This window comes from Cherax quadricarinatus, chromosome 17 (assembly GCF_038502225.1).
Source record: "Cherax quadricarinatus isolate ZL_2023a chromosome 17, ASM3850222v1, whole genome shotgun sequence".
Classification (NCBI taxonomy): Eukaryota; Metazoa; Arthropoda; class Malacostraca; order Decapoda; family Parastacidae; genus Cherax; species Cherax quadricarinatus.
In genome coordinates, this window is record NC_091308.1 from 47,555,526 (window position 1) to 47,580,163 (window position 24,638).

The window sequence follows — 24,638 nt, forward strand, 5'->3', positions numbered from 1 at the left end:
TTCTTCCATCTATCTCCCTTCGCCTAATACCGAAGCGTCCACGTAGCACAGTGGTTCGATCATTCTACTCACAACTGCAATATTCCTTGTTTGATCCCTGGCACAAAGTAAGTTCCTTTACACCCCTGATGTCCCCCAAGTACCTAGTTCTCCAAATAGGTGCCTCACCTGTTAGATAACGCACTCACGCTGATTAATGTACTCCAGTATCCCCTGAAAGTTTTCAAGTATAGGATATACCTGGAGACGGTTTCGGGGGTCAGCGCCCCCGCGGCTCGGTCTGTGATCAGTCCTCGCGGTGGATCAGGGCGTGATCAACCAGGCTGCCGACGTACGAACTACAGCTATCCTTGTACCAAAGAATGATAATTAAGAATGTAATCCGCATCTGCTAACACAAATGCATTATAAGGAAGGTACATCCTGGCAACTTATCTTGGATCAGCATAAATTTGGTTGGTGTTGCTTAATATCCGCGAATTGTTTTAGTTTCGTGATGTTTAGGCTGGTTTTCGCCAAGTTATTGCGACAATAAATTTTCACTATGTATATGCACGCATTTATATGTTTTAATTTTTACGTCGCTCTGTTATGATAATGTGGATATAAATTTAATTTCTCCCCAGTGTGTGGTGCTGACCATCCTGGAAACAAGCAATTTATAAGTAATAGTAATGTCAGCTCTGCTGGAATGAAGCCTTTGAAGCTGACGTGAGCTGTCCGTCAGCACTGCTGGAATGAAGCCTTTGAAGCTGACGTGAGCTGTCCGTCAGCATTGGTAAGCTGACTGATCACCTCAAAGCTAAATTTACTCTCTCGATTGTTTTATTCTTTTTTATTCCAATAAGACTGTCGTGCAGGCCACACATTTCAGTAATAAAGACACATACACACACACGTCTTCAGGTTGTCAGCAGTGTAGATAGTCAGTAGAAGGTGTCATTCTGTGTGGCTGTTGTGGTGAACTTTATGGGTAAAACTTCTCATGAAGTGGGAGGAATCCACTCTGGTTATTATAATGATGAGGAGATTAAATGGTGTCTGGAGTCAGTGTTGATTACCTTGCCCCGTGGCCTGGTGGCTAATGCTCTCGCTTCACACGACGAGGGTCTAGGTTCGATTTCCAGCGAGGGTAGAAACATTGGGCGTGTTACTTTACACCGGTTGTCTTTGTCCCCCGTCAGTAAAATGAGTACCTGGGTGTTAGTCGACTGGGACTGGTGTGGGTCGCATCCTGGGACAAAACTGACCTAATTTGCGGGAAATCCTCAGCATAACAAGCAGCTTTCTATAATATAGTAGTATGTCACTGATGTCAACTGTGGTCTGTATACCTTGTATATGTACTTGTAGCAAATAAAGATAGTATATATTACCAAAGTTGATACCAATGGTACTTTCAGCCTGTGGTGTGTCTTGGCTTGTCAGTCCCTGAATCCTCTCTACAGGTGTCACCATCAGTGTCCTCTGCTCTTGGCTGTTCCACTTATACAGTGCTCTTGACTTTGTTCCACTTATACAGTGCTCTTGACTTTGTTCCACTTATACAGTGCTCTTGACTTTGTTCCACTTATACAGTGCTCTTGACTTTGTTCCACTTATACAGTGCTCTTGACTTTGTTCCACTTATACAGTGCTCTTGACTTTGTTCCACTTATACAGTGCTCTTGACTTTGTTCCACTTATACAACACTCTTGACTTTGTTCCACTTATACAGCACTCTTGACTTTGTTCCACTTATACAGCACTCTTGACATTGTTCCACTTATACAGCGCTCTTGACTTTGTTTCACTTATACAGTGCTCTTGACTTTGTTCCACTTATACAGCGCTCTTGACTTTGTTTCACTTATACAGTGCTCTTGACTTTGTTCCACTTATACAGTGCTCTTGACTTTGTTCCACTTATACAGTGCTCTTGACTTTGTTCCACTTATACAGCGTTCTTGACTTTGTTCCACTTATACAGTGCTCTTGACTTTGTTCCACTTATACAACACTCTTGACATTGTTCCACTTATACAGTGCTCTTGACTTTGTTTCACTTATACAGTGCTCTTGACTTTGTTCCACTTATACAGTGCTCTTGACTTTGTTCCACTTATACAGTGCTCTTGACTTTGTTCCACTTATACAGCACTCTTGACATTGTTCCACTTATACAGCGCTCTTGACTTTGTTTCACTTATACAGTGCTCTTGACTTTGTTCCACTTATACAGTGCTCTTGACTTTGTTCCACTTATACAACACTCTTGACATTGTTCCACTTATACAGTGCTCTTGACTGTTTCACTTATACAGTGCTCTTGACTTTGTTCCACTTATACAGTGCTCTTGACTTTGTTCCACTTATACAGTGCTCTTGACTTTTTTCCACTTATACAGCGTTCTTGACTTTGTTCCACTTATACAGTGCTCTTGACTTTGTTCCACTTATACAACACTCTTGACATTGTTCCACTTATACAGTGCTCTTGACTTTGTTTCACTTATACAGTGCTCTTGACTTTGTTCCACTTATACAGTGCTCTTGACTTTGTTCCACTTATACAGTGCTCTTGACTTTGTTCCACTTATACAGTGCTCTTGACTTTGTTCCACTTATACAGTGCTCTTGACTTTGTTCCACTTATACAGTGCTCTTGACTTTGTTCCACTTATACAGTGCTCTTGACTTTGTTCCACTTATACAGTGCTCTTGACTTTGTTCCACTTATACAGTGCTCTTGACTTTGTTCCACTTGTACAGTGCTCTTGACTTTGTTTCACTTATACAGTGCTCTTGACTTTGTTCCACTTATACAGTGCTCTTGACTTTGTTCCACTTATACAGTGCTCTTGACTTTGTTCCACTTATACAGTGCTCTTGACTTTGTTCCACTTATACAGTGCTCTTGACTTTGTTCCACTTATACAGTGCTCTTGACTTTGTTCCACTTATACAGTGCTCTTGACTTTGTTCCACTTATACAGTGCTCTTGACTTTGTTCCACTTATACAGTGCTCTTGACTTTGTTCCACTTATACAGTGCTCTTGACTTTGTTCCACTTATACAGTGCTCTTGACTTTGTTCCACTTATACAGTGCTCTTGACTTTGTTCCACTTATACAGTGCTCTTGACTTTGTTCCACTTATACAGTGCTCTTGACTTTGTTCCACTTATACAGCACTCTTGACATTGTTCCACTTATACAGCACTCTTGACTTTGTTCCACTTATACAATGCTCTTGACTTTGTTCCACTTATACAACGCTCTTGACTTTGTTCCACTTATACAGTGCTCTTGACTTTGTTCCACTTATACAGCACTCTTGACATTGTTCCACTTATACAGCACTCTTGACTTTGTTCCACTTATACAGTGCTCTTGACTTTGTTCCACTTATACAACACTCTTGACTTTGTTCCACTTATACAGTGCTCTTGACTTTGTTCCACTTATACAGTGCTCTTGACTTTGCTCCACTTATACAGTGCTCTTGACTTTGTTCCACTTATACAGTGCTCTTGACTTTGTTCCACTTATACAGTGCTCTTGACTTTGTTCCACTTATACAACATTAATATCTTAATTCTGCACTTGTCTTATTTACCAGGAGCTACAATTAATTTATGAACAATGAGACATTGATGCAACATATGGGAATCTTCAATGTATTGGCTTAATCAGTTCAATATAAAGATCTACAAGAGGAGGAGTTTGAGGTAATCAGTCCCTCAGCTTTGAGTCGTTGTAGTCAGTCCATCAATCTTGAAAAGAATACAGCATATGTGCCAAGAAGTAGGTTATATACTGTAGACAGGAGAGGTACAGCAGTCGTAGGTGGTGTCACATTTGTCCAGTGTGGTCGTAGGTCGTGACCAAGTGCTAGGCAAGTGAAGAATTCCCTGTATTAAGATCCCAAGATTGACGGACTGATCACATCGACTTAAGGCTGAGAGACTGATTGCTTCAATCTCCTCCTGGTCTTCACCATTCTCCTTTGTATGAACTGATGAGGCCACTGTGTGGCGAAACGTTTCCTCATTTAAGATACCCGAGTGTTGCACATGTGTCTAATTTATCATCTCTTCAACTTGTAGGGTTTCTCAACCACTTGTTACTCACAAATATATATATATATATATATATATATATATATATATATATATATATATATATATATATATATATATATATATATATATAATGAACGCTTATTGGTAGGTGACTGGCTTCACGAATCACTGGTCTTCTGTCTCCAAAAATGCCACTAAGTGTACATCTCAGTGGTCTAAAGAGAGGCATATATAGGCGTATCAAAACAAGGGATGGGCAGTTACGAAATCAATATATTCAATTAAAGAGAGAAATAAAAATAAGGAATAAGAAAAGCAAAAAGGGATTATGAGGCTAAGGTCGCAAGGGATTCAAAGACTAACCCAAAAGGGTTCTTTCAGGTATACAGAAGTAAGATTAGGGACAAGACTAGCCCACTTAAGAGTAACTCTGGTCAGATCACTGACAGTGATAAGGATATGTGTGAAATTCTCAATACCTACTTCCTCTCAGTTTTCACCCAGGAAAATACTAGTGATATTCCTGAAATAATAGATTATGTAGAACAGGACGATAAACTATGCACGATTGCGGTAACTAGTGACATGGTCCTCAGACAAATAGAGAAATTAAAACCTAACAAATCCCCAGGTCCTGATGAACTGTTTGCAAGGGTGTTAAAGGAATGTAAAGAGGAACTTAGCATACCTTTGGCTAATCTTTTTAACATATCACTACAAACTGGCATAGTGCCTGATAAGTGGAAAATGGCTAATGTAATACCTATTTACAAGGCAGGTGACAGGTCCTTAGCTTCGAACTATAGACCAATAAACCTTACCTCCATAGTTGGTAAATTCATGAAATCGATTATTGCCGAGGCAACTCGTAGCCGTCTTGATAGACATAAATTGATTAATGAATCTCAACACGGTTTTACAAAGAGGCGTTCCTGTCTTACGAATTTACTAACTTTTTTCACTAAGGTGTTTGAGGAGGTAGATCATGGTAATGAATATATTGTGTATATGGACTTCAGTAAGACTTTCGATAGAGTTCCACATCAGAGGCTATTGAGGAAACTTAAGGCACACGGAATAGGAGGAGAAATTTTTTCCTGGGTAGAGGTATGGCTGACAAATAGGCAGCAGAGAGTTTGCATAAATGGGGAGAAATCAGAATGGGGGCACGTCACAAGCGGTGTTCCTCAGGGGTCAGTGTTGGGCCCGTTGTTGTTCACAATTTATATAAACTACATATTGAACATTAAAATGGTATAAAATACCGACAGGTTGTTAGGTAAGACACATATGCAACAGTTAGGTATCTTTATTATGAAACGTTTCGCCTACACAGTAGGCTTCTTCAGTCGAGTACAGAAAAGTTGATAGAAGCAGAAGATACTTGAAGACGATGTAATCAGTCCATCACCCTTAAAGTTTTGAGGTGGTCAGTCCCTCAGTCTGGAGAAGAGCATTGTTCCATAGTATGAAACATATTGTTTCATACTATGGAACAATGCTCTTCTCCAGACTGAGGGACTGACCACCTCAAAACTTTAAGGGTGATGGACTGATTACATCGTCTTCAAGTATCTTCTGCTTCTATCAACTTTTCTGTACTCGACTGAAGAAGCCTACTGTGTAGGCGAAACGTTTCATAATAAAGATACCTAACTGTTGCATATGTGTCTTACCTAACAACATAAACTACATAGATGAGGGAATAAATAGCGACATAAGCAAATTTGCTTGGAAGGCCTATTGGCCTTAAAATTCATTCTAATGACGATGATTTGAATAGACTGATGCAATGGTCGGAGAAGTGGCAGATGCAGTTTAATATAGACAAATGCAAAGTTCTAAATGTTGGACAGTTAAATAACCATGACACGTATAAACTAAATGTAGATCTTAATATTACGGATTGTGAAAAGGATTTAGGAATTCTAGTTAGCAGTAATCTAAAACCAAGACAGCAGTGCATAAGTGTTCGCAATAAAGCTAACAGAAACCTTGGCTTTATAGCAAGAAGTATAAATAATAGAAGTCCTCGGGTTGTTCTTCAACTCTGTATATCGTTGGTTAGGCCTCATTTAGATTGTGCTGCACAGTTCTGGTCACAAAATTGATCCCATGTATCAGAAACCTTCCCTATGAGGATAGACTGAGGGCCCTGAATCTGCACTCTCTAGAAAGGCGTAGAATTAGGGGGGATATGATTGAGGTGTATGAATGGAAAACAGGAATTAATAAAGGGGATGTAAATAGCATGCTAAAAATATCTAACATAGACAGGACTCGCAGCAATGGTTTTAAATTGGAAAAATTCAGATTCAGGAAGGATATAGGAAAGCGCTGGTTTGGTAATAGAGTTGTGGATGAGTGGAACAAACTCCCGAGTACCATCATAGAAGCTAAGACGTTGTGTAGTTTTAAAAATAGGTTGGATAAATATATGAGTGGGTGTAGGTGGGTGTGAGTTGGACCTAACTAGCTGGTGCTACTAGGTCTGATGCTGTGCTCCTCCTTTAAGTGACATGTCTGACCTCACTAGGTCAGTGAGGTCGGACGGTCAATGAACTTAAGGTCACTAGGTGAGTGAGCTTAAGCCGGTAGGAGAATTGAACCTGCCTCGCATAGGCCAGTAGGCCTGTCGCTGTGTTCCCTCTTTTTTATGTTCTTAAGTGACCCACCTCTTAGGTAAATATGGGTAAACACTTATTAAAAATATATTACTTATGTAACACCTACTAATTAACCTGTACTTAACACAACGTTAAACTGTCCCACAGTAACAAGCATCACTGTAGCAGGTGTCGCTACGTTAAACTGTCCCACAGTAACAAGCATCACTGTAGCAGGTGTCACTACGTTAAACTGTCCCACAGTAACAAGCATCACTGTAGCAGGTGTCACTACGTTAAAGTGTCCCACAGTAACAAGCATCACTGTAGCCCGCAAGGCTGCCTTAGTTATAAATAAATGATAATGTGTGTGATAATAATCCATACATATATTTATCTGGGTCGGATTAAAACTGGACTTGATGCATTTTGGTCGGAACTAAAACTAATTCAATTAACTCAGTTTAGTTGGGCAAAACAACGTTTTATTACTAAGTTTTCTCTGAAGGCGTCGTTTAACGTTGTGTTGATTTGTGGATGTTGCTTCATATATTATAAGTGTACGTTTATCATTTCATATTTTTTGTGTTGCTTCGACAGAGTTCAAATATATGCAAAACAATCCAATGAAAACATAGTGAAGGGGCACTGCAGGAGGCCTGCTGGCTCTTCCAGTAATCACACGCCTCCAGCAACATGGTAATGACTTGTGTGGTGAACATAGACTACCCGCGCGTGTAAACACTTCCATGATTCTTGCGCAAAAAAAATTTGAGGCCGATCGAATACGACGTTCTCGAGTAAAGAACGATAATTTATGGCCCGTGGCCTGGTAGGCAACGTTCTCGCTTCACACACTGTCTGTGATTTTATTCCCGGCGATGGTGGGAACGTTAGGCGTGTTTCCTTACATCTGTTGTTCTGTTCACCTAGCAAGCAAGTAGGTACCTGGGTGTTAGTAGACTGGTGTGGGTGGCATCCTGGGGGACAAGATTGAGGACCCTGCTGGAAATAAGACACAGTCCCTCGATGATGCACTGACTTTCTTGGGTTATCCTGGGTGGCTAACCCTCCGAGGTTAAAATTCCGAACGAAACTTTGCAACGCTGTGTGATCCTTGTGGGTTTAGCGCTTAGTTATGATAAACAATTAAAATTTCTCTACAGTCCTGTAAGCAATTGTTTTTTGTTTTATAAAAAACCCAGGTTGATAAAACTGTCAAAAAAGTGTAGTTTGGCAGCAGCACAATGTCAATGTAAAAGTTTGAAGCCGATCGGAAGAGGTATTCACGAGATTTTAAATTTTAGGAAAATTTCAAATTTTCACTTCCAGGGAGTGAACTTGTGGGTTCTTACTGTACAATGTACACTGTACACTGTACATTGTACACTGTACATTGTACAGTGTACAGTGTACAATGCTTCATTAATAATTGAATCGAGTCACAAGAATTCGTTGGTTATTGAATAAAAAAATCAATATCAATATCACTGTTTATTCAATAAAACTGGCAGTGTGTGACTTATGGCAGCCAGTGGTAGTGTGAGTCTTGTGTGACTTATGGCAGCCAGTGGTAGTGTGAGTCTTGTGTGACTTATGGCAGCCAGTGGTAGTGTGAGTCTTGTGTGACTTATGGCAGCCAGTGGTAGTGTGAGTCTTGTGTGACTTAGGGCAGCCAGTGGTAGTGTGAGTCTTGTGTGACTTATGGCAGCCAGTGGTAGTGTGAGTCTTGTGTGACTTATGGCAGCCAGTGGTAGTGTGAGTCTTGTGTGACTTAGGGCAGCCAGTGGTAGTGTGAGTCTTGTGTGACTTATGGCAGCCAGTGGTAGTGTGAGTCTTGTGTGACTTATGGCAGCCAGTGGTAGTGTGAGTCTTGTGTGACTTAGGGCAGCCAGTGGTAGTGTGAGTCTTGTGTGACTTATGGCAGCCAGTGGTAGTGTGAGTCTTGTGTGACTTATGGCAGCCAGTGGTAGTGTGAGTCTTGTGTGACTTATGGCAGCCAGTGGTAGTGTGAGTCTTGTGTGACTTAGGGCAGCCAGTGGTAGTGTGAGTCTTGTGTGACTTATGGCAGCCAGTGGTAGTGTGAGTCTTGTGTGACTTAGGGCAGCCAGTGGTAGTGTGAGTCTTGTGTGACTTATGGCAGCCAATCTTGTGTGACTTATGGCAGCCAGTGGTAGTGTGAGTCTTGTGTGACTTATGGCAGCCAGTGGTAGTGTGAGTCTTGTGTGACTTATGGCAGCCAATGGTAGTGTGAGTCTTGTGTGAGTTATTGCAGCCAGTGGTAGTGTGAGTCTTGTGTGACTTATGGCAGCCAGTGGTAGTGTGAGTCTTGTGTGACTTATGGCAGCCAATGGTAGTGTGAGTCTTGTGTGACTTATGGCAGCCAGTGGTAGTGTGAGTCTTGTGTGACTTATGGCAGCCAGTGGTAGTGTGAGTCTTGTGTGACTTATGGCAGCCAATGGTAGTGTGAGTCTTGTGTGACTTATGGCAGCCAGTGGTAGTGTGAGTCTTGTGTGACTTATGGCAGCCAGTGGTAGTGTGAGTCTTGTGTGACTTATGGCAGCCAGTGGTAGTGTGAGTCTTGTGTGACTTATGGCAGCCAGTGGTAGTGTGAGTCTTGTGTGACTTATGGCAGCCAGTGGTAGTGTGAGTCTTGTGTGACTTATGGCAGCCAGTGGTAGTGTGAGTCTTGTGTGACTTAGGGCAGCCAGTGGTAGTGTGAGTCTTGTGTGACTTATGGCAGCCAATGGTAGTGTGAGTCTTGTGTGACTTATGGCAGCCAGTGGTAGTGTGAGTCTTGTGTGACTTATGGCAGCCAGTGGTAGTGTGAGTCTTGTGTGACTTATGGCAGCCAATGGTAGTGTGAGTCTTGTGTGACTTATGGCAGCCAATGGTAGTGTGAGTCTTGTGTGACTTATGGCAGCCAGTGGCAGTGTGAGTCTTGTGTGACTTATGGCAGCCAGTGGTAGTGTGAGTCTTGTGCGACTTATGGCAGCCAGTGGTAGTGTGAGTCTTGTGTGACTTATGGCAGCCAGTGGTAGTGTGAATCTTGTGTGACTTATGGCAGCCAGTGGTAGTGTGAGTCTTGTGTGACTTATGGCAGCCAGTGGTAGTGTGAGTCTTGTGTGACTTATGGCAGCCAGTGGTAGTGTGAGTCTTGTGTGACTTATGGCAGCCAGTGGTAGTGTGAGTCTTGTGTGACTTATGGCACCCAGTGGTAGTGTGAGTCTTGTGTGACTTATGGCAGCCAGTGGTAGTGTGAGTCTTGTGTGACTTATGGCAGCCAATGGTAGTGTGAGTCTTGTGTGACTTATGGCAGCCAGTGGTAGTGTGAGTCTTGTGTGACTTATGGCAGCCAATGGTAGTGTGAGTCTTGTGTGACTTATGGCAGCCAATGGTAGTGTGAGTCTTGTGTGACTTATGGCAGCCAGTGGTAGTGTGAGTCTTGTGTGACTTATGGCAGCCAATGGTAGTGTGAGTCTTGTGTGACTTATGGCAGCCAGTGGTAGTGTGAGTCTTGTGTGACTTATGGCAGCCAATGGTAGTGTGAGTCTTGTGTGACTTATGGCAGCCAGTGGTAGTGCGAGTCTTGTGTGACTTATGGCAGCCAGTGGTAGTGTGAGTCTTGTGTGACTTATGGCAGCCAATGGTAGTGTGAGTCTTGTGTGACTTATGGCAGCCAATGGTAGTGTGAGTCTTGTGTGACTTATGGCAGCCAGTGGTAGTGTGAGTCTTGTGTGACTTATGGCAGCCAGTGGTAGTGAGAGTCTTGTGTGACTTATGGCAGCCAATGGTAGTGTGAGTCTTGTGTGACTTATGGCAGCCAGTGGTAGTGTGAGTCTTGTGTGACTTATGGCAGCCAGTGGTAGTGTGAGTCTTGTGTGACTTATGGCAGCCAATGGTAGTGTGAGTCTTGTGTGACTTATGGCAGCCAGTGGTAGTGTGAGTCTTGTGTGACTTATGGCAGTCAATGGTAGTGTGAGTCTTGTGGGACTTATGGCAGCCAATGGTAGTGTGAGTCTTGTGTGACTTATGGCAGCCAGTGGTAGTGTGAGTCTTGTGTGACTTATGGCAGCCAATGGTAGTGTGAGTCTTGTGAGACTTATGGCAGCCAATGGTAGTGTGAGTCTTGTGTGACTTATGGCAGCCAGTGGTAGTGAGAGTCTTGTGTGACTTATGGCAGCCAGTGGTAGTGTGAGTCTTGTGCGACTTATGGCAGCCAATGGTAGTGTGAGTCTTGTGTGACATATGGCAGCCAATGGTAGTGTGAGTCTTGTGTGACTTATGGCAGCCAGTGGTAGTGTGAGTCTTGTGTGACTTATGGCAGCCAATGGTAGTGTGAGTCTTGTGTGACTTATGGCAGCCAATGGTAGTGTGAGTCTTGTGTGACTTATGGCAGCCAGTGGTAGTGTGAGTCTTGTGTGACTTATGGCAGCCAGTGGTAGTGTGAGTCTTGTGTGACTTATGGCAGCCAGTGGTAGTGTGAGTCTTGTGTGACTTATGGCAGCCAATGGTAGTGTGAGTCTTGTGTGACTTATGGCAGCCAATGGCAGTGTGAGTCTTGTGTGACTTATGGCAGCCAGTGGTAGTGTGAGTCTTGTGTGACTTATGGCAGCCAATGGTAGTGTGAGTCTTGTGTGACTTATGGCAGCCAGTGGTAGAGTCTTGTGTGACTTATGGCAGCCAATGGTAGTGTGAGTCTTGTGTGACTTATGGCAGCCAGTGGTAGTGTGAGTCTTGTGTGACTTATGGCAGCCAGTGGTAGTGTGAGTCTTGTGTGACTTATGGCAGCCAATGGTAGTGTGAGTCTTGTGTGACTTATGGCAGCCAGTGGTAGTGTGAGTCTTGTGTGACTTATGGCAGCCAGTGGTAGTGTGAGTCTTGTGTGACTTATGGCAGCCAATGGTAGTGTGAGTCTTGTGTGACTTATGGCAGCCAGTGGTAGTGTGAGTCTTGTGTGACTTATGGCAGCCAGTGGTAGTGTGAGTCTTGTGTGACTTATGGCAGCCAGTGGTAGTGTGAGTCTTGTGTGACTTATGGCAGCCAGTGGTAGTGTGAGTCTTGTGTGACTTATGGCAGCCAATGGTAGTGTGAGTCTTGTGTGACTTATGGCAGCCAGTGGTAGTGTGAGTCTTGTGTGACCTATGGCAGCCAGTGGTAGTGTGAGTCTTGTGTGACTTATGGCAGCCAGTGGTAGTGTGAGTCTTGTGTGACTTATGGCAGCCAATGGCAGTGTGAGTCTTGTGTGACCTATGGTAGTATGAGTCTTGTGTGACTTATGGTAGTATGAGTCTTGTGTGACTTATGGTAGTGTGAGTCTTGTGTGACTTATGGCAGCCAATGGTAGTGTGAGTCTTGTGTGACTTATGGCAGCCAGTGGTAGTGTGAGTCTTGTGTGACTTATGGCAGCCAGTGGTAGTGTGAGTCTTGTGTGACTTATGGCAGCCAGTGGTAGTGTGAGTCTTGTGTGACTTATGGCAGCCAATGGTAGTGTGAGTCTTGTGTGACTTATGGCAGCCAGTGGTAGTGTGAGTCTTGTGTGACTTATGGCAGCCAGTGGTAGTGTGAGTCTTGTGTGACTTATGGCAGCCAGTGGTAGTGTGAGTCTTGTGTGACTTATGGCAGCCAGTGGTAGTGTGAGTCTTGTGTGACTTATGGCAGCCAATGGTAGTGTGAGTCTTGTGTGACTTATGGCAGCCAGTGGTAGTGTGAGTCTTGTGTGACTTATGGCAGCCAGTGGTAGTGTGAGTCTTGTGTGACTTATGGCAGCCAGTGGTAGTGTGAGTCTTGTGTGACTTATGGCAGCCAATGGCAGTGTGAGTCTTGTGTGACCTATGGTAGTATGAGTCTTGTGTGACTTATGGTAGTATGAGTCTTGTGTGACTTATGGTAGTGTGAGTCTTGTGTGACTTATGGCAGCCAATGGTAGTGTGAGTCTTGTGTGACTTATGGCAGCCAGTGGTAGTGTGAGTCTTGTGTGACTTATGGCAGCCAGTGGTAGTGTGAGTCTTGTGTGACTTATGGCAGCCAGTGGTAGTGTGAGTCTTGTGTGACTTATGGCAGCCAGTGGTAGTGTGAGTCTTGTGTGACTTATGGCAGCCAATGGTAGTGTGAGTCTTGTGTGACTTATGGCAGCCAGTGGTAGTGTGAGTCTTGTGTGACTTATGGCAGCCAGTGGTAGTGTGAGTCTTGTGTGACTTATGGCAGCCAGTGGTAGTGTGAGTCTTGTGTGACTTATGGCAGCCAGTGGTAGTGTGAGTCTTGTGTGACTTATGGCAGCCAGTGGCAGTGTGAGTCCTGTGTGACTTATGGCAGCCAATGGTAGTGTGAGTCTTGTGTGACTTATGGCAGCCAATGGTAGTGTGAGTCTTGTGTGACTTATGGCAGCCAATGGTAGTGTGAGTCTTGTGTGACTTATGGCAGCCAATGGTAGTGTGAGTCTTGTGTGACTTACGGCAGCCAATGGTAGTGTGAGTCTTGTGTGACTTATGGCAGCCAATGGCAGTGTGAGTCTTGTGTGACTTATGGCAGCCAATGGTAGTGTGAGTCTTGTGTGACTTATGGCAGCCAGTGGTAGTGTGAGTCTTGTGTGACTTATGGCAGCCAGTGGTAGTGTGAGTCTTGTGTGACTTATGGCAGCCAATGGTAGTGTGAGTCTTGTGTGACTTATGGCAGCCAATGGTAGTGTGAGTCTTGTGTGACTTATGGCAGCCAATGGCAGTGTGAGTCTTGTGTGACCTATGGTAGTATGAGTCTTGTGTGACTTATGGTAGTATGAGTCTTGTGTGACTTATGGTAGTGTGAGTCTTGTGTGACTTATGGCAGCCAATGGTAGTGTAAATCTTGTGTCGAGAACACCACAACAGTGGTGAAAATTTGAAGCCGATCAGGTGAGTCATTCCGCAGTTATGTCTCAGATTTCAACGATTCCATTTTTATATTTATTATAATATTACGACGTCAGATCATCAGATCTGGCTGCGGACGAGGAAAGTTAATAATTACTCTCCTGGTGCGACGTCCGGAGTTGGAATCTCCGGTACGGCTGGATAACATTAGGACGTGTATCGATAAGACACCTGCTGCCCATGTTCACCCATCAGTAAAATGGGTACCTGGGTGTTAGTGGACTGGTGTGGGTCGCATCCTGGGACAAAACAGACCTAATTTACGAGAAATGCTCAGCATAACAAACAGCTTTCTATATAGTAGTATGTTATTGATGTAAGCTATGGTCTGTATAAGTTGTACATGTACTGGTAGTAAATATATTTTTATTATTATTATTATTATTATTATTATTATTATTATTATTATTAAAATACACCAGTTGTTAATTATTCAAGTCTTTCAGCAGAGGTAAATTGAAATTTTTATAACTTGATTTAACGAGAATAAAACTTTTAATATTTTCAGTATAGAGTTGAGACATGTACACTAACACATTTCAGTTATCATCTCCAGCATCATCTCACATTATGTTATCTTCTGTGAACCCCTGAAGCTCCGTCTCTCAGGTTATGGATGTTATCTCAGCCATTCCAGGATATCTTTATTTACTACCAGTACATGTACAAGGTATACAGACCATAGTTGACATCATTGACATACTACTACATAGAAAGTTGCTTGTTATACAGAGCATGTACCGCAAATTAGGTCAGTTTTGTCCCAGGATGCGACCCACACCAGTCCACTAACACCCACGTACCCATTTTACTGATGGGTGAACATAGACAACCTGTGTAAGGAAACAAGTCCAATGTTTCCACAGCTTCGCCGGGAATCGAACCTGGACCCTCACTGTGTGAAACGAGAGGTTTTTGCCACCAGGCCACGGGGCACCGTAAGGGTTTAACAACTTTAGTCACAGAGCAGTTGAACATGCCAGTTGTTCCTAGAATGTACTCCTGGTTACCGTACACATGTATTGAAAATTTGCAGGTTATTGGATGAAGCGTTCTCCATTTAAGAGTAAAATAAAATCGAAGAGGTGGATGCAGGAAAAGGGAAAAAATCCGGCAACGTCTTATAGGTATCCCGTCGGGGATACCTAATTAAGCTTCCAGAGTATAATTAAGCTCCCTCAGTACAGCCAGAGAAGATTATGCACCTCATGTTATTGTGATACATTTAATAAAACTTGTGGTGTCGTAGCATATTCTTGTAGCACAGAGGAATGTGTGTAGCACAGAGCGATGTGTGTAGCACAGAGCGATGTGTGTAGCACAGAGGAATGTGTGTAGCACAGAGCGATGTGTGTAGCACAGAGCGATGTGTGTAGCACAGAGGGATGTGTGTAGCACAGAGGAATGTGTGTAGCACAGAGGAATGCGTGTAGCACAGAGGAATGTGTGTAGCACAGAGCGATGTGTGTAGCACAGAGCGATGTGTGTAGCACAGAGGGATGTGTGTAGCACAGAGGAATGTGTGTAGCACAGAGGAATGCGTGTAGCACAGAGCGATGTGTGTAGCACAGAGGAATGCGTGTAGCACAGAGGGATGTGTGTAGCACAGAGGGATGTGTGTAGCACAGAGGGATGTGTGTAGCACAGAGGAATGTGTAGCACAGAGGGATGTGTGTAGCACAGAGGAATGTGTGTAGCACAGAGCGATGTGTGTAGCACAGAGCGATGTGTGTAGCACAGAGGAATGTGTGTAGCACAGAGGGATGTGTGTAGCACAGAGGGATGTGTGTAGCACAGAGGGATGTGTGTAGCACAGAGGAATGTGTGTAGCACAGAGGGATGTGTGTAGCACAGAGGGATGTGTGTAGCACAGAGGGATGTGTGTAGCACAGAGGAATGTGTGTAGCACAGAGGAATGTGTGTAGCACAGAGGAATGTGTGTAGCACAGAGGAATGTGTGTAGCACAGAGGAATGTGTGTAGCACAGAGGAATGTGTGTAGCACAGAGGAATGTGTGTAGCACAGAGGAATGTGTGTAGCACAGAGGAATGTGTGTAGCACAGAGGAATGTGTGTAGCACAGAGGAATGTGTGTAGCACAGAGGAATGTGTGTAGCACAGAGGAATGTGTGTAGCACAGAGGAATGTGTGTAACACAGAGGAATGTGTGTAGCACAGAGGAATGTGTGTAGCACAGAGGGATGTGTGTAGCACAGAGGGATGTGTGTAGCACAGAGGGATGTGTGTAGCACAGAGGGATGTGTGTAGCAGAGAGGGATGTGTGTAGCAGAGAGGGATGTGTGTAGCAGAGAGGGATGTGTGTAGCAGAGAGGGATGTGTGTAGCAGAGAGGGATGTGTGTAGCACAGAGGAATGTGTGTAGCACAGAGGGATGTGTGTAGCACAGAGGGATGTGTGTAGCACAGAGGGATGTGTGTAGCACAGAGGGATGCGTGTAACACAGAGGGATGCGTGTAGCACAGAGGGATGCATGTAGCACAGAGGGATGCGTGTAGCACAGAGGGATGCGTGTAGCACAGAGGGATGTGTGTAGCACAGAGGAATGCGTGTAGCACAGAGGAATGCGTGTAGCACAGAGGAATGCGTGTAGCACAGAGGAATGCGTGTAGCACAGAGCGATGTGTGTAGCACAGAGGAATGCGTGTAGCACAGAGCGATGTGTGTAGCACAGAGGAATGCGTGTAGCACAGAGCGATGTGTGTAGCACAGAGGGATGTGTGTAGCACAGAGGGATGTGTGTAGCACAGAGGAATGTGTGTAGCACAGAGGGATGTGTGTAGCACAGAGGAATGTGTGTAGCACAGAGCGATGTGTGTAGCACAGAGGAATGTGTGTAGCACAGAGGGATGCATGTAACACAGAGGGATGTGTGTAGCACAGAGGGATGTGTGTAGCACAGGAATGCGTGTAGCACAGAGCGATGTGCGTAGCACAGAGGAATGCGTGTAGCACAGAGGAATGTGTGTAGCACAGAGGAATGTGTGTAGCACAGAGGAATGTGTGTAGCACAGAGGAATGTGTGTAGCACAGAGGAATGTGTGTAGCACAGAGGAATGTGTGTAGCACAGAGGAATGTGTGTAGCACAGAGGAATGTGTGTAGCACAGAGGAATGTGTGTAGCACAGAGGAATGTGTGTAGCACAGAGGAATGTGTGTAGCACAGAGGAATGTGTGTAGCACAGAGGGATGCGTGTAGCACAGAGGGATGCGTGTAGCACAGAGGAATGCGTGTAGCACAGAGGGATGCGTGTAGCACAGAGGGATGTGTGTAGCACAGAGGGATGTGTGTAGCACAGAGGGATGCGTGTAGCACAGAGGGATGCGTGTAGCACAGAGGGATGCGTGTAGCACAGAGGGTTGCGTGTAGCACAGAGGGTTGCGTGTGGCACAGAGGGTTGCGTGTGGCACAGAGGGTTGCGTGTAGCACAGAGGGTTGCGTGTGGCACAGAGGGTTGCGTGTGGCACAGAGGGATGCGTGTAGCACAGAAGGTTGCTCTCTTAAATAAAAAATATTCAAAATAATATTTGGACATTGGTGGAGGTAAGAAGACAAGTGATTTGTTACCTACAGTCGTATTGTTTAAGAAATTTTTCATATGTTATGGTTTGGTGTCAGTGATTGAGCAGACATAATGACTGACCCAACACATGTTAGTAGTAAGTGGACCCAACACATGTTAGTAGTAAGTGGACCCAGCACATGTTAGTAGTAAGTGGACCCAACACATGTTAGTAGTAAGTGGACCCAACACATGTTAGTAGTAAGTGGACCCAACACATGTTAGTAGTAAGTGGACCCAACACATGTTAGTAGTAAGTGAACCCAACACATGTTAGTAGTAAGTGGACCCAACACATGTTAGTAGTAAGTGGACCCAACACATGTTAGTAGTAAGTGGACCCAACACATGTTAGTAGTAAGTGGACCCAACACATGTTAGTAGTAAGTGGACCCAACACATGTTAGTAGTAAGTGGACCCAACACATGTTAGTAGTAAGTGGACCCAACACATGTTAGTAGTAAGTGGACCCAACACATGTTAGTAGTAAGTGGACCCAACACATGTTAGTAGTAAGTGGACCCAACACATGTTAGTAGTAAGTGGACCCAACACATGTTAGTAGTAAGTGGACCCAACACATGTTAGTAGTAAGTGGACCCAACACATGTTAGTAGTAAGTGGACCCAACACATGTTAGTAGTAAGTGGACCCAACACATGTTAGTAGTAAGTGAACCCAACACATGTTAGTAGTAAGTGGACCCAACACATGTTAGTAGTAAGTGGACCCAACACATGTTAGTAGTAAGTGGACCCAACACATGTTAGTAGTAAGTGGACCCAACACATGTTAGTAGTAAGTGGACCCAGCACATGTTAGTAGTAAGTGGACCCAACACATGTTAGTAGTAAGTGGAACCAACACATGTTAGTAGTAAGTGGAACCAACACATGTTAGTAGTAAGTGGACCCAGCACATGTTAGTAGTAAGTGGACCCAACACATGTTAGTAGTAAGTGGACCCAGCACATGTTAGTAGTAAGTGGACCCAACACATGTTAGTAGTAAGTGGACCCAACACATGTTAGTAGTAAGTGGACCCAGCACATGTTAGTAGTAAGTGGACCCAACACATGTTAGTAGTAAGTGGACCCAACACATGTTAGTAGTAAGTGGACCCAACACATGTTAGTAGTAAGTGGACCCAGCACATGTTAGTAGTAAGTGGACCCAACACATGTTAGTAGTAAGTGGATCCAACACATGTTAGTAGTAAGTGGATCCAACACATGTTAGTAGTAAGTGGACCCAACACATGTTAGTAGTAAGTGGACCCAGCACATGTTAGTAGTAAGTGGACCCAACGCATGTTAGTAGTAAGTGGACCCAACACATGTTAGTACTAAGTGGACCCAGCACATGTTAGTAGTAAGTGGACCCAACACATGTTAGTAGTAAGTGGACCCAACACATGTTAGTAGTAAGTGGACCCAACACATGTTAGTAGTAAGTGGACCCAACACATGTTAGTAGTAAGTGGACCCAACACATGTTAGTAGTAAGTGGACCCAACACTGAAATACCAGCATTAATATTCATAAATAACACTGAAGAAGCCTATCAATATTACAATTATTTACTTTATTATTATATAAAGGTTAAGTACAATCTCACGTCGTCTAACATACTCACGACCAGCACTTACAAATAACTTATCTGATTAAGTATAAATTACATAAGAATAGAGATAAATTTTTAACGAAACCATTTTGATAAAACATTAAATGTAAATTTAATGTTAAAGTATTCTTTTTATATATATATATATATATATATATATATATATATATATATATATATATATATATATATATATATATATATATATATATATATATAATAATCCACTAGCGCAAGTTGTGGGACCCACAGCCTCGGAGAAGTGGGTAAAAAGGCTTCATCGAGTCACCGAGGGTCTGTCTTATTTCCATTGTGGGCCTTCGATCTTGCCCTCCAGGATGCGACCCACACCAGTTGACTAACACCCAGGTACCTACTTGCTAGGTGAACGGGAGAACAGGTGTAAGGAAACACGACCAATGTTTCCGCCCTTTCGGGGATCGAACCCGGACACTGTGTGTGTGGCGAGTGTGTTGTCCAGAAAGCGAATCTGACGTAATGCCAAGTGACACTAATGAAACATTTAAACTTAGTTATTGTTCCTTCATGAAAATCTGCCTCGCCACCAGTTACACTAAGCCAGTTACAAATTACATCTAAGCCAGTTACAAATTACATCTAAGCCAGTTACAAATTACATCTAAGCCAGTTACAAATTACCTCTAAGCCAGTTACAAATTACATCTAAGCCAGTTACAAATTACATCTAAGCCAGTTACAAATTATATCTAAGCCAGTTACAAATTACATCTAAGCCAGTTACAAATTACATCTAAGCCAGTTACAAATTACATCTAAGCCAGTTACAAATTACATCTAAGCCAGTTACAAATTACATCTAAGCCAGTTACAAATTACATCTAAGCCAGTTACAAATTACATCTAAGCCAGTTACAAATTACATCTAAGCCAGTTACAAATTACATCTAAGCCAGTTACAAATTACATCTAAGCCAGTTACAAATTACATCTAAGCCAGTTACAAATTACATCTAAGCCAGTTAAATTACATCTAAGCCAGTTACCTCTAAGCCAGTTACAAATTACATCTAAGCCAGTTACAAATTACATCTAAGCCAGTTGCACAAAGCCAGTTACAAATCTAAGCCAGTTACAAATTACATCTAAGCCAGTTACAAATTACATCTAAGCCAGTTACAAATTACATCTAAGCCAGTTACAAATTACATCTAAGCCAGCTACAAATTACATCTAAGCCAGCTACAAATTACATCTAAGCCAGTTACAAATTACATCTAAGCCAGTTACAAATTATATCTAAGCCAGTTACAAATTACATCTAAGCCAGTTACAAATTATATCTAAGCCAGCTACAAATTACATCTAAGCCAGCTACAAATTACATCTAAGCCAGCTACAAATTACATCTAAGCCAGTTACAAATTACATCTAAGCCAGTTACAAATTACATCTAAGCCAGCTACAAATTACATCTAGGCCAGTTACAAATTATATCTAAGCCAGCTACAAATTACATCTAAGCCAGTTACAAATTACATCTAAGCCATTTACGAATTATATCTAAGCCAGCTACAAATTACATCTAAGCCAGTTACAAATTACATCTAAGCCAGCTACAAATTACATCTAAGCCAGCTACAAATTACATCTAAGCCAGTTACAAATTACACTGAGCCATTTACAAATATGTTAAAAACATCAATCCATTTTAATTGTACCACTGTAATTATCCTTACAGCTGTCCCACTGTAGGTACAAATGTGTTCCACTGTAATTTTGTGAGCCTTTGTAACAGCCACAGTAACTACCATTGAAAGTGAGACTGTAACTGTGGGAATTTTTGATAATTTTCCCGTAAATCGTGTAATAATTGAGCATAAATAATGTTTATATAACATAATGTTTATATAACATAATGTTTATATAACATAATGTTTATATAACATAATTTAGACATGCAATGCTGATGTGACTTTGAAAAGATAAGCCACAGGGGTACGAACATCCCCGGTGATATACTTACATTGACTAGTTAATTAAGTTATTATATATTAAGTTATTATAAGAAACTGTTATTACAAACACACCTGGAAATGTCACTGAATACAATTAAATATATGTGTATAATCGTCTGGAGAGAGCATCAAAAATATGGCGTAACGTGAGGTGCCGACGGGGGAGTTTGTGTTTTTAATCGTGTGACATCGTCGCCGATAGATATGATATCTGTATAAATATGGAACTATAGAATAAGTGAAGATACAAGACATCTGGAGGTGTGTAGATATACAGTTTCTAGTCATAAAACTGATAAAGATGATATTAGACGCGGTGATTTGGCTTGTTTATCATCACGAGTGGACTGAAATAATTTATTTTCGCCACCTTATATAACACAGGTAAGGTAGGTAGTATTGGCTAGTATTTACTATGACTTCCTGTAAATCATATGTTCTTCATTTATGTTCTTCACAATGTAACTGAACCACTGTAATGTATAATCGTCAATGAACAAAAAATTATAGCCAGTCATTTAATTTTCACGAGGTCCACACATTGCCAAATTTACTGGATTAAATTTTCTCTTCTAGGGATTATTCGGGGACCATATGTTCCTAATTTAAAGTCCCGAAGTGGGATTTAGGGAGCTGAGACGGTAGGGATTGAAGGAGGTACAGTAACAGTGACCTGTTAAGTTACTGAGACAGTGAGGATTGAAGGAGGTACAGTAACAGTGACCTGTTAAGTTACTGAGACAGTGAGGATTGAAGGAGGTACAGTAACAGTGACCTGTTAAGTTACTGAGACAGTGAGGATTGAAGGAGGTACAGTAACAGTGACCTGTTAAGTCACTGAGACAGTGGGGATTGAAGGAGGTACAGTAACAGTGACCTGTTAAGTTACTGAGACAGTGAGGATTGAAGGAGGTACAGTAACAGTGACCTGTTAAGTTACTGAGACAGTGAGGATTGAAGGAGGTACAGTAACAGTGACCTGTTAAGTTACTGAGACAGTGAGGATTGAAGGAGGTACAGTAACAGTGACCTGTTAAGTTACTGAGACAGTGAGGATTGAAGGAGGTACAGTAACAGTGACCTGTTAAGTTACTGAGACAGTGAGGATTGAAGGAGGTACAGTAACAGTGACCTGTTAAGTTACTGAGACAGTGAGGATTGAAGGAGGTACAGTAACAGTGACCTGTTAAGTTACTGAGACAGTGAGGATTGAAGGAGGTACAGTAACAGTGACCTGTTAAGTTACTGAGACAGTGAGGATTGAAGGAGGTACAGTAACAGTGACCTGTTAAGTTACTGAGACAGTGAGGATTGAAGGAGGAACAGTAACAGTGACCTGTTAAGTCACTGAGACAGTGGGGATTGAAGGAGGTACAGTAACAGTGACCTGTTAAGTTACTGAGACAGTGAGGATTGAAGGAGGTACAGTAACAGTGACCTGTTAAGTTACTGAGACAGTGAGGATTGAAGGAGGTACAGTAACAGTGACCTGTTAAGTTACTGAGACAGTGAGGATTGAAGGAGGAACAGTAACAGTGACCTGTTAAGTCACTGAGACGGTGAGGATTGAAGGAGGTACAGTAACAGTGACCTGTTAAGTTACTGAGACGGTGAGGATTGAAGGAGGTACAGTAACAGTGACCTGTTAAGTTACTGAGACGGTGAGGATTGAAGGAGGTACAGTAACAGTGACCTGTTAAGTTACTGAGACAGTGGGGATTGAAGGAGGTACAGTAACAGTGACCTGTTAAGTTACTGAGACGGTGAGGATTGAAGGAGGTACAGTAACAGTGACCTGTTAAGTTACTGAGACAGTGAGGATTGAAGGAGGTACAGTAACAGTGACCTGTTAAGTTACTGAGACGGTGAGGATTGAAGGAGGTACAGTAAAAGTGACCTGTTAAGTTACTGAGACGGTGAGGATTGAAGGAGGTACAGTAACAGTGACCTCCTGTTAACTACCCCACATCACCCAGGTATATCAACCCCACTGTTGTTTCACTACATAATACACTGTAAGTGGCCCGGTGCAGCTTCTACTGTAGCTCCCAATGTAATAACTATAATGTAACCCTGTAACTACCACTGTAATTGTAATTATCACTATAACTACCACTGTAACAACTGTAATCCCTATAACTACTTCTGTAACAACTGTAACTACCACTGTAACAACTGTAACTATCACTATACCACTTTAACAACTGTAACTGTCACTATAAATACCACTGTAGCTACCACTGTAACAATTGTAACGGTCACTAACTACCACTGTAACTACCACTACAACAATAACTACCACTGTAACACTTGTAACTACCACTCTTGCAATTGCAATTACCACTGTAACAACTATAGTTACCACTGTAACTACGACTAACTGTAACTGCCACTGTAACTACCACTGCCAGAGTACAAGAGAGGCTGTACTGTACCTTACCGTGCGGGTGAGAGAGCGCGACTGACTCGCCCAACACTGCAATCTCTTGCGCTTGTGTGTACTCAACTGTTTGTACTCTGTTGCAAAAACAGAGTTTGTACTCACTGTTCTCAGTGTATTGTACTCGGTGTTGAACTTAGTGTTGTACACAGTTTGTACTCGTATTATACTAAATTTTGTACTCAATTGTGGTGTACTCGCTGGAGTACTGATGTTCTCTCTAGGCTGGAGTACTGATGTTCTCTCTAGGCTGGAGTACTGATGTTCTCTCTAGGCTGGAGTACTGATGTTCTCTCCAGGCTGGAGTACTGATGTTCTCTCCAGGCTGGAGTACTGATGTTCTCTCCAGGCTGGAGTACTGATGTTCTCTCCAGGCTGGAGTACTGATGTTCTCTCTAGGCTGGAGTACTGATGTTCTCTCCAGGCTGGAGTACTGATGTTCTCTCCAGGCTGGAGTACTGATGTTCTCTCTAGGCTGGAGTACTGATGTTCTCTCTAGGCTGGAGTACTGATGTTCTCTCTAGGCTGGAGTACTGATGTTCTCTCTAGGCTGGAGTACTGATGTTCTCTCTAGGCTGGAGTACTGATGTTCTCTCTAGGCTGGAGTACTGATGTTCTCTCTAGGCTGGAGTACTGATGTTCTCTCTAGGCTGGAGTACTGATGTTCTCTCCAGGCTGGAGTACTGATGTTCTCTCCAGGCTGGAGTACTGATGTTCTCTCCAGGCTGGAGTACTGATGTTCTCTCCAGGCTGGAGTACTGATGTTCTCTCCAGGCTGGAGTACTGATGTTCTCTCCAGGCTGGAGTACTGATGTTCTCTCCAGGCTGGAGTACTGATGTTCTCTCCAGGCTGGAGTACTGATGTTCTCTCCAGGCTGGAGTACTGATGTTCTCTCCAGGCTGGAGTACTGATGTTCTCTCCAGGCTGGAGTACTGATGTTCTCTCCAGGCTGGAGTACTGATGTTCTCTCCAGGCTGGAGTACTGATGTTCTCTCCAGGCTGGAGTACTGATGTTCTCTCCAGGCTGGAGTACTGATGTTCTCTCCAGGCTGGAGTACTGATGTTCTCTCCAGGCTGGAGTACTGAGGTTCTCTCCAGGCTGGAGTACTCTCCATGCTGGAGTACTGATGTTCTCTCCAGGCTGGAGTACTGAGGTTCTCTCCAGGCTGGAGTACTGAGGTTCTCTCCAGGCTGGAGTACTGAGGTTCTCTCCAGGCTGGAGTACTGAGGTTCTCTCCAGGCTGGAGTACTGAGGTTCTCTCCAGGCTGGAGTACTGAGGTTCTCTCCAGGCTGGAGTACTGAGGTTCTCTCCAGGCTGGAGTACTGAGGTTCTCTCCAGGCTGGAGTACTGAGGTTCTCTCCAGGCTGGAGTACTGAGGTTCTCTCCAGGCTGGAGTACTGAGGTTCTCTCCAGGCTG

General features: G+C 43.1%; 1 protein-coding gene across 1 annotated transcript in view; it reads right to left on the reverse strand.

Moving 5' to 3' along the window:
* Positions 1 to 23,230, reverse strand: part of LOC128686479 (collagen alpha-1(XVII) chain) — an 88,307-nt gene extending 65,077 nt beyond the window's left edge. Inside the window, exon 1 of the mRNA XM_053773427.2 lies at positions 23,219 to 23,230. The gene's annotated coding sequence lies outside the window, so the exon portion shown is untranslated. The remainder of the gene's footprint in view (positions 1 to 23,218) is intronic.
* Between the last annotated feature and the right edge of the window lie 1,408 nt (positions 23,231 to 24,638).